General features: G+C 47.4%; 1 long non-coding RNA gene across 1 annotated transcript; it reads right to left on the bottom strand.

Annotated features, from left to right (window-relative positions):
• Positions 1-1,943: 1,943 nt before the first annotated feature.
• LOC135306778 (uncharacterized) lies at positions 1,944-4,475 on the bottom strand. The gene is made up of 3 exons (XR_010367537.1): positions 4,441-4,475; positions 2,926-2,989; positions 1,944-2,661 (listed from the first exon to the last, which is right to left on the bottom strand). It is a non-coding gene; the product is annotated as an uncharacterized LOC135306778 (long non-coding RNA).
• Between the last annotated feature and the right edge of the window lie 8,679 nt (positions 4,476-13,154).

Raw genomic sequence — 13,154 nt, 5'->3', positions numbered from 1 at the left:
AAAGAGCTTGCTGTATCAAAGCAGCAAGATGAGCTCCTGCCTAATTAAAATTAACCAATTATGTTGTGCAACAGCTTATTCATTTTGATATGCATAACTCAATAATTATTGCAGGTGTATGCAAAAGAGGCTCTAGCTTAATAGGCTCCTTATTTTGTTTGTTTTTGACCAGAATGATTGCCTATGAAGAAAAATCAGAGAGCTTTAGGCAATTGTTATTGTTAAAAAACACAGTTTGTGGGGAGAAAGGAATTTGCAATAGAAAAAAGAAGTCTCATTTGAATAACAAAACAATTTTTGTTGATTCCATTGTTGTTTATGAGCTATTTAAACCCAGGGGTGGGTAGAAAAGGGGAACTAAGAGGAATTTACTGACAAACATGTTTTAAACAGATAGCACCAATGATAAAAATCCCATTTTGAGTTTGAGCAGTGAGTAGCACATCATGCAGTTTCTAGGAAGAAAATTTAAGATAACTTAATGAGACATGAAAACATTGTAACAAGTGGCACGTATTTTTGAAAATAAACACAATACTTCCTCCCCTTTGAGCTCTTACATCTTTTAATTTATTCAGCCAAGCTTGCCATCATCACCTGTTGTAAAGGTTTGGAGAACAAGGTGGCATTTATCTTCCTCCCTTCAAGTCACAGCAAGCAGCTTCCAGTGCAGAGCTGGAGTGAGGCACCCCATTGAGCCCAGAAAACCCCACTGCCCTGCTCACACAGCCTGCAGAGGGTGGGAGCTGTGCTCTGCAGCCCACAGGCAAACAGATAAAGAAGAACCTGCTGGAACAAGCAGTGGGGCTGGAGAAGCACCCGGGGCAGGGAGGCAGCAGTGCCTGCACACCACGCTGCCCCGCAGAGCAGAGAGCTCTGAGAGTAGGACACCAGCCCTGTAACGAATGTACTGTGGTACATCAGCCCTGTAACTCATGTGTCTGGGAATAAATAAGACTCAGGCACTCTTCACACACCTCAGATCTGTTCTCTGCACTACCATGAATCTGTTGCTTGAAATCTGTTCTGGTTCAACCATTGCTTTTTTGCCTCACTGTAATGAGTTCGCTTATTTTTTACTCACTCTATGTGAAATATCTCTGAGACCTGTTCAATTTCTATCTTTCAGCTACATATAAAACATCTGCAGCTTAACAGCACAACATTCACAGCATGAAATAAGCTGGGCACCCAAAGGTCACAGGTTTCTCTCCAGAGCAACTGCTCATACACAAGCAAGGAAGAGACCAGTGTCACCTCCATCACCTCTACACGCAGCCAGCCATGCATTTTACATAGAAAGGTGTGCACACAGAGGTCTTTGAATTTCAAAAGTTTCTCACAATTCTAAAAATGTAAATGTCCCTTGTCCCTTTTCTGCTCTGAGTTAGTCATGCTTGCTTTTATGTTGTGGGTTTTTCCTGGGTTTATGGTTTTAGGTTTTTTTGGTTTTTTTTAACTAATAAAATTACTTTTTGAGACATTTCACAAGATATGTTCGCAACATTTAAATTACAAAGACCTATCTTCCTTGACAGGCATATTCAACATGTTTTGATATAAAAAAATAAAGCAAAAAAGGAAGATTATTCTTTATATAAAAAAGGGGAAAACATATTTCAGATAATTGCTTCACAAGTGATGACTTGTTATAAATGGATCAGTGCTTTCCTGCAAAGAAATACCAAAAGATATTCCTAATTAGCAGTAAGCTAATTACCACAAAGGCTCCCGTGTTCAGCAGTGACATGTTAAATCACCCCCGCTTGCAATTTCCAGAGCTTCACAAAAGCCAGAAGTGGGAAGAAGGAGCAGTGAGAGGAGTCCCTGCCTGCTCTCCTGGGAACAGGCTGCAGCTCCCACTGCTCTGAGCAGTCCTGGCAGGACCTGGCACCCTCCCTCCTTCCCTTCCCAGCCCTCCCTCCAGCCCGGCTCCATCCCTTCACCCTCACTCTCTGTGTCCACCACTGCTCTTTTCTCAACCTGTCCACCACGGTTTCCCCTGTCCTGGTTTGATTTGCTGTGAGCCTGGGTATCCCAGCAGCACAAGGTAGCCAGAGCCTTCCTTTAGGAGCTTTTCCAGCCTGCCCATCAGTGAGGCTCAGGCTGCCCACAATGAGACAATGACATTGCTTCTTGCACACAGGTAGGTGTTTTAGCCAGGGGGAAAGAAGAAACAGAGTATTTGGTGTGCAATATTTGAAAGTTGTTTTGAGTTGGCTGCTTGTTATTTTTTTCCTAAAGAAGTTCCCAAAGAAGCAAGCAAACAAAAATAAACTGGTTTCCTTTCCATTTTCAAACACTCAGGTATTTCAAGATATCCCCATTAAACCCTATCCTAATCTCCACAGCAAGAGGGAAAATGAGGTGAGGAAAAAGACAGGAAATTAACCTGAAAAAGCTGTAAAAGTCAAAATGTTTGAATTTCAACTTTTACAATGCTTTTATTTTTTTTTTCATAGAAACAAACTAGATTTAACTTTGTTAAAAAACAGTAGGAAATCTCAGTGGATACAAAAGCTGCATCATGGCTGTTTCTCTCCTCTGCTCCAGCTCAGGTTCAGCATTTCTCCTTCTTGCCATCTTTGGCCCTTGAGTCCCCCAGCTCAGGGCTATGCAGACAGAGCAGCTGGCTGTGCAGAGCTCTCCTGATGTGACTCCCTGATATGAAACAGGATTGTCAGGAGGTTCCCCAAATCACAGTTCTGCTGGGGAATCCCAGACTCTCCAAATCACCAGCATGCGGCCACAGCTCTCTTCAAAGAGAGCAGCAGGCACAACTTTCCCAGGCATTTTCCTGGGGAATGCTGTGAGAAAGCTCAGAGAAGGGAATGATAAACAATTCTTATCTCTATTTGCTGCTCCTGTTGTTGTGCACATGTGGAATGTGTTATGGAGATTGTTTACCAAAGGGGATTTCTTAACTGGGCTCTGGTGAAGGTGTTTGGATTCATTGACCAGTTGGATCCACGTGTGGGTATCGGACTGCCTGGCAAGGGCAATGGGGTTTTTTAGTAATCTAGTGTACAGAATAGTAGAGTAGTCTAGGGAAATATAGCACAGCTTAAAGAAGCATTTGTTCAGCCTTCTGCAGTCATGGAGTCAGGGCACATCACCCCTGCTCAGGGGTTCCCTGCCACAACACAGCACGTGGCACCACGATGGCCCTGTTCCAGCTCCGTGGGGCTGGAGCACCACGAGCCCTGCTCCTCCCAGGAGTGCTGCAGACCCTGGCCCTGCCCCTGCTGTGCAGATGGCAGCTGCAGGGTGAGCTGCCCCAGAGGCTGATTCACAGAAAAAGCTGAATTTAGCCTCTCTGAATCACCCTGCAGGGGAGAGGGCTGCTCTCTGACTGCAAAAGGAACTGGAAAGATCAGCAGCAAGTTTTCCTCTGTGAATCCTCATCCCCAGTGTCTCACAAAGTCTGCTGCAGGGCTTAACCCACACGGCCCAAATCTTAAACTGTCACTGCAAGCCCCATCAAGCAAACAGAACAAAAATAGCTGGGGCATAGCAGAGTAGCAGGAACCACTTTTGCTTGTACTACACACCAACCCAGATAGAATATCATCAAAATTCAACCTGAAAGCCACCTGTGATCCCTGCCTGGGCACCAGGCTGAGCTCAGGGCTCCATTTGAAGCTCAAGGACAAGCTCAGCCATGACCCAGGCATGCAGCAGCACTGAGGCTTCCAGAGGCAGGGAGGGATCCCACAGCCTCCCAGTCAGCTCTGCACCCACCTAAAAATCCACACAAAGTCATGGATCACTTGCCTTGCTGCTTTATAAAAAGGATCTTGAGCAATTATTAAATCATGGAGACAAACTTAGAAGGGAGAAAAATGCTCCCAGACTCCAGCTCTCAGAACAGCCTCACACATCCAGAACATCTCCTTGCCAAAAGGAAAAAGCTTGATAAGGGTATTAATAGCTGGGACAGGGACTCAGGAGAGATATCTGTGCTTCTGTTTTATTTCGTGGAAATTTGCTAAGGGGTTCTCTTGGGCTGATAAACTTCAAGGACAGGGTCTACAAGCTCACACTGTAGCCAGTCTGTCTGCACCCCACCTTGTTTGCATCCTCCTCCACAACCTCTTAAGCTTAGCACTTTTGAAAAAAAGTGGTGAAAGAAATCTGCTCTCTGCCCTTACCAGAGCAATGCAGCTGTGGCTGCAGAGATCCCTGCCTCACAAAGCTTGTGCTCATCTACAACAGACACATCCAGAGGGAAAGGGGCTTTGCTCCTTAGGGATGGGCAGGTCAGTCCTCTCCATCCCTCTGCATTTCTATGGGCCAGGAAAATGCCACGAGGCTGCTCAAGGCTGATGTGGGGAACACAGCCCTGTGCTCTGCCCAGGGGAGAACAAGGAGAAACACAGGAGCTACTGCCAGTGCTCCACAGGGAGCCAGAATTCCCCATCCATGACAGCATTTACCCACTTGTAGCACCAGGTAGGATCAGGGCTCTGCTGTGCAGTGAAAGCAGACACAGACTGACACCACACTGTCCCCATCAAGGTAAGCCCAGGTTTTATTGATCTGAGATGCACTGGTTGACAGCTGCAAATCCAAGCCCAGAGTTAAGTTTTTGGGTGCCCTCCATGCCTTGTGTCTGTGTGTGCTCTTTGTTGTGTCACACTGAGAAACAATGGGCAGATGTTGCCATCACATAAGTGCCACTGAAATCAACAAATTCCATTCAGAAGCTGTGCCACAGGCTCCACTACATGACCTGAAACAATCCCATGCATCAAATCCCACTGCTTTTACCAGCTTTACTTCTTGAAAATGATTGGAAGTGCAAAGCCATCTGAAAAAGTGAATGTTTTTCAGATCAGACACTGTTCATCGCAGAACGTTACAGCTCCTAAATTATTAATATTAAAAAATGAGGTGTCCCAGAGCTGCTAATTTCTGGAGGAGGGAGAGTAGGAGGAGGGTGAGAAGAAAGTATTGTGCTGCTACAGGTTATTTTTATCCAATGTTTCTATGCTTCTGTCATTAGCTAATTGATGACACAGCCTGTTTAATATTATGTCTGCCTTTGGTATTTATAGCTCACCAATTACTGTAGTATCTAGGTGCTACTAACAAGCTGCTCTCAGATGAATTTGGATACTCATGAGTGGATTCTTTGGCACAAGGAAGTGAAATTCCCTTGAAGTTTGATGCTTCATACTAGTCAAGAATTTATTGACCAGCCCATTTAATCATGCATGGGGATGCAGGGTGCCAGTTCATTGATGATGCTGGATCCCAGTTCATTGCATGGTGCAACAGCAGCCACCCCCAGGCACCCTCAGAATTTCTGCTGCACTTGTCATCAGGGGTGTCTGAGACACAGTTCTGAGTGAGACACCTCTGAGTATCATCATTTCCTTGAGCAGACCCTGGAGCTCTCACACCAAACTTTCAGATATTTGATCCAAATACAAAATCCCTGAGAGAGGGAGAGAAGGAGGGGCCAATTTTCAGGCAGATTTCCAAGTTCAACGCCTCCCAAGTACCAGTGAGATCTTTTCAGCGGAATTCACAGCACCGAGCCATGGCATCATAAGCTGTGTGAGGTTTTGCACTTGTGGCAGATGGCACTGACCTTTGGGCAGTGCTGCTGAGAGAGAAGTGGCACTATGCACACTCAGAGCAACATCTGAATGTCAAAACTGTTCTCAACTCTGACAGACAGACACCAAACAGCTCAATTCAACCTTTGTCCAGAATCTCTCATTGCTACAGTACATTAGCAGGGAAAGAAATGTGTCTCAGACTTATTATTTTGTCTTTTTACCAACTACCTTACAGCTTCCATCTGATGATGACACATTCAAGGCCCAAGGACACCATGTTCACAAAGTGCTTCATGTTTGAGATGCAGGTCCCTTGGGCTGGTCCTGTTGGTTTGTGGAACTCAGTAGCATAAGGATTTAACAATTCAAGACCCATCAGGAACAAGCCCCAGACAAGAGCCTACCTTCTTCCAAGCCCTACAGGTGGCATGCACAGGAGTGGTTACCTGCAGTAAAATGGCAATTTTCTGTAACTGTAAACAATGTTGGTGCCTATGTATTTCATTCCTGTCTTTACTGAGTGAATCTGAGAAATAATGAAACATGTGGAGAACATTTGAACTTCTATTGTACTGGGTAAAAGCTATATAACATTAACAAATCAAAAAGCATTACTTCCCAAATAGCAAAATGCCAGGCCATTTACATTAGCCATGCTCAGATTCCTGCTGTGATTGGTGTGTAATTGTCCATCAGCGAGGAACAATCTCTCAAAATTAGTGCTTGTCACAGAGCTCCAGACTGCCTAGAGCTGCACTTACCAGGGCTTATAGCCTGAAATGCACAGAAATCTGCTTTTAACCTCAAATAAAAGAACAGCCTTTCCAGTGCATTCTCTCCATAGCTGCCCCCTGCCTCCTTTTCATTTCTCTTTCATGAGGGAAAGTAGTTTGGCCTTAAAAAAAAAAAATTAAAAAATCTTTCTTTCACAGATCTGGCATGTTGTCCAACAGCTTCATGTGACACACAGATTGCTGCCCCCACAAGATCCATGGGGACTCCAGGAGCTTGCGTATCCCATGCAGCATTACACCACAGTACAAAGCTGCAGAACCTGTAGGGAAGAGACAAGTCATGAGAGCACTGGGGCTCACTGGCAGCTGGAGGGGACATTCCCTTCCCACCACCAAGCCAGCTCCTCAAGGCACCCAGTGTCCCAAAGCTTGGTCTGGCCAGGACCTCCCCCATCAGAAGCACCAAGGCATTAGTTGCTCCTACTCCTTTTCCCCACTTCTAGCCAGAAATTTTGTCATGGAACTGAGAGCACCTCACTGTTGCAAGTTTTGTTAAAATAAGCACTTGAGGAGTTTCAATTTCAAGAAGCTGACACATTCTGCCAAAATGCATTTAGTTAGAAAACTCCCAACCAGCTGTGATAGCATTCAAAGTTTCTTTGAATTTTCTTTTTCATTCATAAAGACTGTCAGTATTTTTAAGTTAGAAAGTGACTGAGAAAAGTTTCTATGTCTCCAACATTGCTTCCTTTAGTGGCAGCTCCCCAACAGGAAAAACAATACCCTTAATTTTAAAAGAGAAGGGGAAAGGCTGCAGAAACATCAATGGAGAAGATTAGGTGGACTGCTGAGAAAAAGAGCACAATTAGTTCCTGTCAACACCCAAATTATTTCTGTGGGCTCTTCACGCTAAGGCAGTGATGGAGCAACAGTGTCAGTCTGTGGAGAAAGTCACTTTGTCCTCCTTCATACTCCAGCACATAGCCAGTGGCAGAGCCTTGTGTCCAGAATTTTCCCCCCTCTGAGGTTGCTCTGTTTCATGCCTTGTTTTCCCTGGCTCTTATTCCCCTTTAAGCTTCCCGGTCTCTAAGAGCACACAAACATTTGTGGGGCTCTTCAGAAGCTTACAAGCCTCCCACAAGCACCCAGAATAAACCAACCTCTAGCAATTAAATTGAGGTATTTTGCAGCTTTCAGTTGGTTGCAGAGGCAAGCAGAGGAGTGGTTCTGCTTTCTCTCTGTACTCATACCACAGAAACAGCAATTATCAGCAGAGGAATTGGCACAAGAGATCAAAACAGCAGCCTGAGTAGCCTATACCCAGACAGATTTTTCAGATGGAGCAAACCAAAGTAAAGGGCAAGGTCCTGGAGAAGCATTATTTGCTTCCTGGAGAAGTATTTGCTTTAGCAGCTCAGTCTTAATCCGTCAACAGCTCCCTCCAAGGCGTGTAAGAGAATAAAGCCACAAGAGCTGGGTCCCTCTCCTCCCAGCAGGGCACACAGGGTCATATCCTCTGTGCACCTGGGGCTGGGCACAGGGCAAGGACTGAGAGCACCACACGGGGAGCAGCCCCTGACCCAGACAGCCAGGGAAGAGCAGCTGGGATTTTCTCTCGCAGCCCTGCCCCAGCCTCGGGGTCCCCGGGTGAGCCCTGCCTCATCTTTAACCCCAAAAGGAGCAGCACAGGCACTGACCCTGCTGGAGCAGAGGGATCAGCACCTGCCCTGAGTGTGGAGAAAGGCAGATCTGCCGTGGTATCAGTCCCCTCTGCTTGTGCACGGTGCAACCAGAGGGGAGAAAAGCCTGGAGCACCTGGAGACAGCACAAGTTTTGCCTGAGTGTCTCTCACTCCTGCTGCAGCCCTGGGTTTCAGGGTGCTCCTGTAACCTTCCATGAGCCATTCTCAGGACGTGCCATCTCCACAGCAGCCTCAGCAAGGGACTGAGCATCTCCTGTGTTGCAACCTTTTTACCATGCTGGGTAAAGGGTCCTGCCATGGCTGCAGTAACCAGTTCACCCATCCTGTGCACAACAGCCTCAGGATAAAGCTCATGATCTTCCTGGGCTCAGGGGGCTTTGTTTAGAAAGCAAAATCCACCACCTCTCTCCAAATCATGCTTCCAAGTGGACATGCAGGGCAGGACATGAGAAGGGACAGCTCAGCTGCACCAAATCAGGAGAAGAAGAAAAGGGAACAGAACAGAGCACTACAGGTTTTACTTTAGTTTGATAGGGGCTAAATAATCCCCTTGAGCTGAATCAGACATTTGGAGGAGCTGAACAGTGATGTGCTGACCCACCTTGGCACTGTGTGTCAGAGGATGAATGGGGAAGAGCTCCCCCGTGGGTGGTACAAGGCTGCTCCCCACCCCCTGCCCCAGCTCCTGGACATGTTCTGTCTCAGGCAGGACACTGGGCAGGATGCCACCCCTTACACTGCAACACCCTCATTCCCTGCTCCTTGGCCAGCACCTTTCTGCTCTGGAGGTCACACCAGTGCAGAGAGGAGCTGACACCAGCACCAGCATCCTGCCCTGCCTGCAGTTCCTTTGCTCTACATTTTGCACAGCCCAGACAACCCAATACAGCAGCTGGAACCTGAGCTAGATAAATGGCCAAGCTATTTCTCAGGATTAATCACCCTTAGATGTGTTGCATGAGACTGCCACAGCTCCACGGCTGGTGAGGTATTTGCTGTCTCAACTCATTGGGAGTCAGGAAAATGAAGCAGCTGTGTGAGGTATCCCATTACTTAGACACTTTGTACTGAACCTGAAGTACCTCACAGGGAGACAGCCAAGAATTCATCCTTCTGTTTTAATAGTCCTGCCCCTTGTCATAGTGTAGGAGTCTGAAAAATTACAACAAAAATCCTCTACAAAGACAGTGAAAGTATCCATTACTTCCCTATGAAAATTCACTGTTTCCAATTGAGAAGCCCTCAATATACTCACAATTTTCTTTTTTTTAATGTGACCTTTAGCTATAAAACAGATTTTTCCCAGGGTTATGTCAGCAGCATGTCCAGTTCCTTGCACAGATATTCCATTCAAGTAATGCACAGGGTTGGGGCAGAGGCAGGGGAGGTTAACTCTGCTAAATTCATCACACCAGAGAAGCTGAAGGAGACAGGATGAGACAAAGCTCCACAGATATTCAGTGCAGTGCCTGGGTGTTCATCTTGGTTATGAGAGGGGAGAGCCAGCAAAGCTGCAGGATCGCAGTTCTTGGGAGAGATCAGCTCCTTCCCTGTACTGGGGCTCTCTGGGGATGCTGGAGCAGCAGGAATCTGAGACTGGAGATGCTAAGCTGAATGCAGTCACTCAAACTTTTCTAATTTACCTCAGTGCAGTTTGTCCTACTCTGAGCTCTTGAGCTTGGAAGGGGAGAGAGGCCAGAGAAGAGCCTGCAGTTTTGATTTCCAGGCCAAAGAGGTTTAATGCAAACTTCAAACAAACACATCACCACCACATCCACCAGCAGTCTGCATTTCATCCACCAGAAGGGGGAAAAAATTCATAAAATAACTTTCAACTTGAGAGAGCCTCCCAAGAAACAGCTCCAGTAGGGATGGACCTCCAAACCACGCCTGGCCAGGGGCACCTGACACAAGGGAATCCTTAAGAGCAGCCAGCCCCAGCCACAGTGCTGAGACAGCCCTGCCTTGCAAGGGCCAGTGAAATTCAGCCCCTTCCAGCAGTCTCTGCAGCCACACTACAGTCACACCACAGTCTCTCCAGTCACACCAGAAAGGCACAAAGGCACCTTCCTACTGCTCAAATACCTCTTCATCACAACTTTTTCCCCTCTTCATAACATCTCTTTCCCTGCTGCTCCTCCCTGCTCTCTCCTCCCCCACCTCACACCATCTTGTTTTCTCTCTTCCCCTCAAACCTGCAGCTTACACACAATATTTTTTGGTATATGTTAAGGATAAAAGAGCCAGAAGACAAGGGTGTGAGTCCTGCTGCAAAATTTAAAAACAAAACCTGCCTCCCTACCCTTACAGTGAGAGCAGAGGGGTGCATGCAGCCCCTGGCAGCAGGGCTTCCACAAAAACTCACACTGCATGGAAGTACAACAATTACATTATTGGCTAAAAATCTGTGTTTACTTTCAGCACAGATGAAAACTGCTGCCAGCCACATTTATCTCCCCACAAATCAGATGTTAATGATGATGCAGCAGCTCAGCCCACCAAAACATTGGTTGGGGTGGTGTCTGCACGGGAGGCAGCAGAAGGCAAAGAGGAGGAGGTGGGGGCCAAGCCCAGGGCCCCTCTTTACATGCAGAGCTGGTCCTGCTGCCCTGGCTCCTGCTGCAGGCCCTGGCACTCTATTGCTGCTCCTCCAGGCTCCCACAGCTCTGCCCTTCCCCTCTCTCACTAAACCCTCCACATCTGGGCCTGAGCCCCCCCTACAGAACCCACACAGCCCACTGGGGTCTGCCTCAGCAGACAGGATCCAAATACTTTTGCCATCTGCTTTAAAGCTGGTGCCAGGCTGAGCTGGTGCCAGGCTGAGCTTGTGTCAAGCACCCACATCCAGGCTGGAAGGTCACAAGCCCTACAGGCTGATGCAGTTACCCCTGTGTGCTGGATGCTCCAGGGAACCTTGGCAGCAGACAGTGTGAGGCATCCTGTCTTTTAAATATGTGCTGGGCATGGCTTCATCACCAACACAATTATCTTCTGAGTATTTATGTCATTTGCTACAGCCCTCCTCAATAAATCAGACTGCAGCATCAACATCAAACCATAAGGGAAGATCATTTTATACAGAAAAGCAGTGCTTTAAAATTGCTTATGACTGCTGTATTAAATAAAATAATAAATATAAAAACTACTCATCGTTCCAAAACAGTGATGACTTTGCCTTTAAAAATGATTTAGATATTAAAGAAAAATAATATCCCCAGAGGGGATAATTGCAAAAAGGCAACAAAATAAAATAAAAATTAGGCAGAGGATGGGAAAATACATCTTCAGCTCTGTAAATCAGAGCTTTCCCATCCTAAACACACAGCAGTGCTGAGGAGCAGCATGTTGGCATAGCTGTGCTGTTTTCCTTGAGTTCTCAACACACTTTAAATTAAGAAAAGTGACATTCAGAATAAAAGTGTGTTGTGCCCCTGCCTGAGCAGTCAGGGAGGAGAAATCCTCTCAGCAGCAACATGGTGCAGTCATTTCTCACCCAAGAGTAATGTGGCCCTGGGTGCCTTGGAGTCTCCTGTTGTCATCACTGATCCCCAGGCAAGAATCAGGGCAATGTGCACTCCAGAGCCAGGGAAGAGCCTGCCCTGGCATAGCAGCTCTCGTGTGAGAGAGTTTAGGGCTCACTAATGTCCTTTCTCTAATGATAAAACAGTGATGCTGCTCACTTCAAGAATCAGCCCCTCTGCTATGTCCCCATACCCCAATATCTGGCAGGTGTGGTGCCACTTTCAGTGAAGGATGGAGAGAGGACACTCTAGGAGAGGATCACAGCATTTGTGTGACAGTCATAGAGACAAGTGGTGCAAAAAAGCAAACTCCATCCTGCCTGCAGAGGCCTCCAAAGCAGAGAATCTGCCCCAAGATGACAGAGCAGCTCCAGGAGGATGCTCCAGAATTCAAAGTCCCATCACCCACACAGCTCCTTTGCAGAGGCCCTGGCACAGAGGCCATGGGGTGGAGGTGCTGTGCACAGAAATCCTGTGAGCCAGAGCCCTCACCAGCACCTGCTGCTCTCACAGGGCAGGGCAAAGATCCTCTTCTCATCCAGCTCTAAAAGCAGAGTTTTTAGAGCTCATCTGGGCACTTCAGACTTGCTTGAGCCCAGGGAAAGTCTGTCCTGGTGGCTCAGTCCCTGCCCATGATCCTTTGTTCACTCTCCATAGTGCATGCTCTCCTGAGCATCCTTTTAAATCTTTGGGACTATGAGGTCCTTGCAAGTCAGGCTGCTCTTAGCTCTACATTTGGCCAGTATCTCATACATGGGATAAGACTTTGCAGCCCAGCCCAAAAGAAAGATGCTCCAATGCTCCACACTGCACTAAACCTGCTGTGCACCTCATTACCCCTTCTCCTTCTCTGCCAGCAAAGATCCCTGCTTAATTTTCCCACGTGGAATGCAATCATTACACTCTCACATTGCACCATAAATAAGGAACACAGTTTTGTACTGGAAACACTTCTCACCAAATTGTCAGGCAGTGGCACCTTGCACCAAACCTTTATTAAAAGCCCCATAAAAGCTCTGACAAAAGAGCAGAGTGGGCTCAGCAGAGATGGGGAGACTCTGGCAGTGCCTGAGCAGGGCTGCAGGCTCTGTGCTCGCAGGCATCAGCCCAAGACATGGGAGCATTCCAGTGCTCCACCTGCCCCCACCTGTCCCTGTAACAGCCTGCTGCCAGCACTGCCATCAAATCCAGCTGCTGCACAGGCACAGGCACATAGCTCTCCCTAGATAAGGCTGGCTTTACCAAGCAAAGCTTTACATAAGCTCAGGGATTAATCAGGAGCAATCATTCTGCACCAGGTGCCCACCCAGCAATGGCAACAGCCTCCAGCAGCCAAGGTCAGCCCTCGTGGTTCCAGCTGAGCTGCTCAGGACCTGCTGGAATGGTGACCAGGGCAAACAGCACAGGCAAAACCCTTCCAGCACCACCACGAGTGGCTCTGGAAAGGAGCAGGAGCAGCCAAGAGCACCCCAGCAGACCCCACAGAGCAAGGCAGAGCTGACCCTGGCTCCACACAGCTCACACACACAGAGCTGGATAAACAACAGGCACCAGGCTGTGTCACAGGCACAGTGCTGCCTCCTCTCCAGCAGACCTGGCCAAGCAGTCAGGAAGCAGAGCAGCAGAGCCC

Source organism: Passer domesticus, chromosome 8, assembly GCF_036417665.1.
Source record: "Passer domesticus isolate bPasDom1 chromosome 8, bPasDom1.hap1, whole genome shotgun sequence".
NCBI classification, from domain to species: Eukaryota; Metazoa; Chordata; class Aves; order Passeriformes; family Passeridae; genus Passer; species Passer domesticus.
Note: the sequence above shows the minus strand (reverse complement) of the source record. Positions and strands in the feature narration are given on the sequence as shown.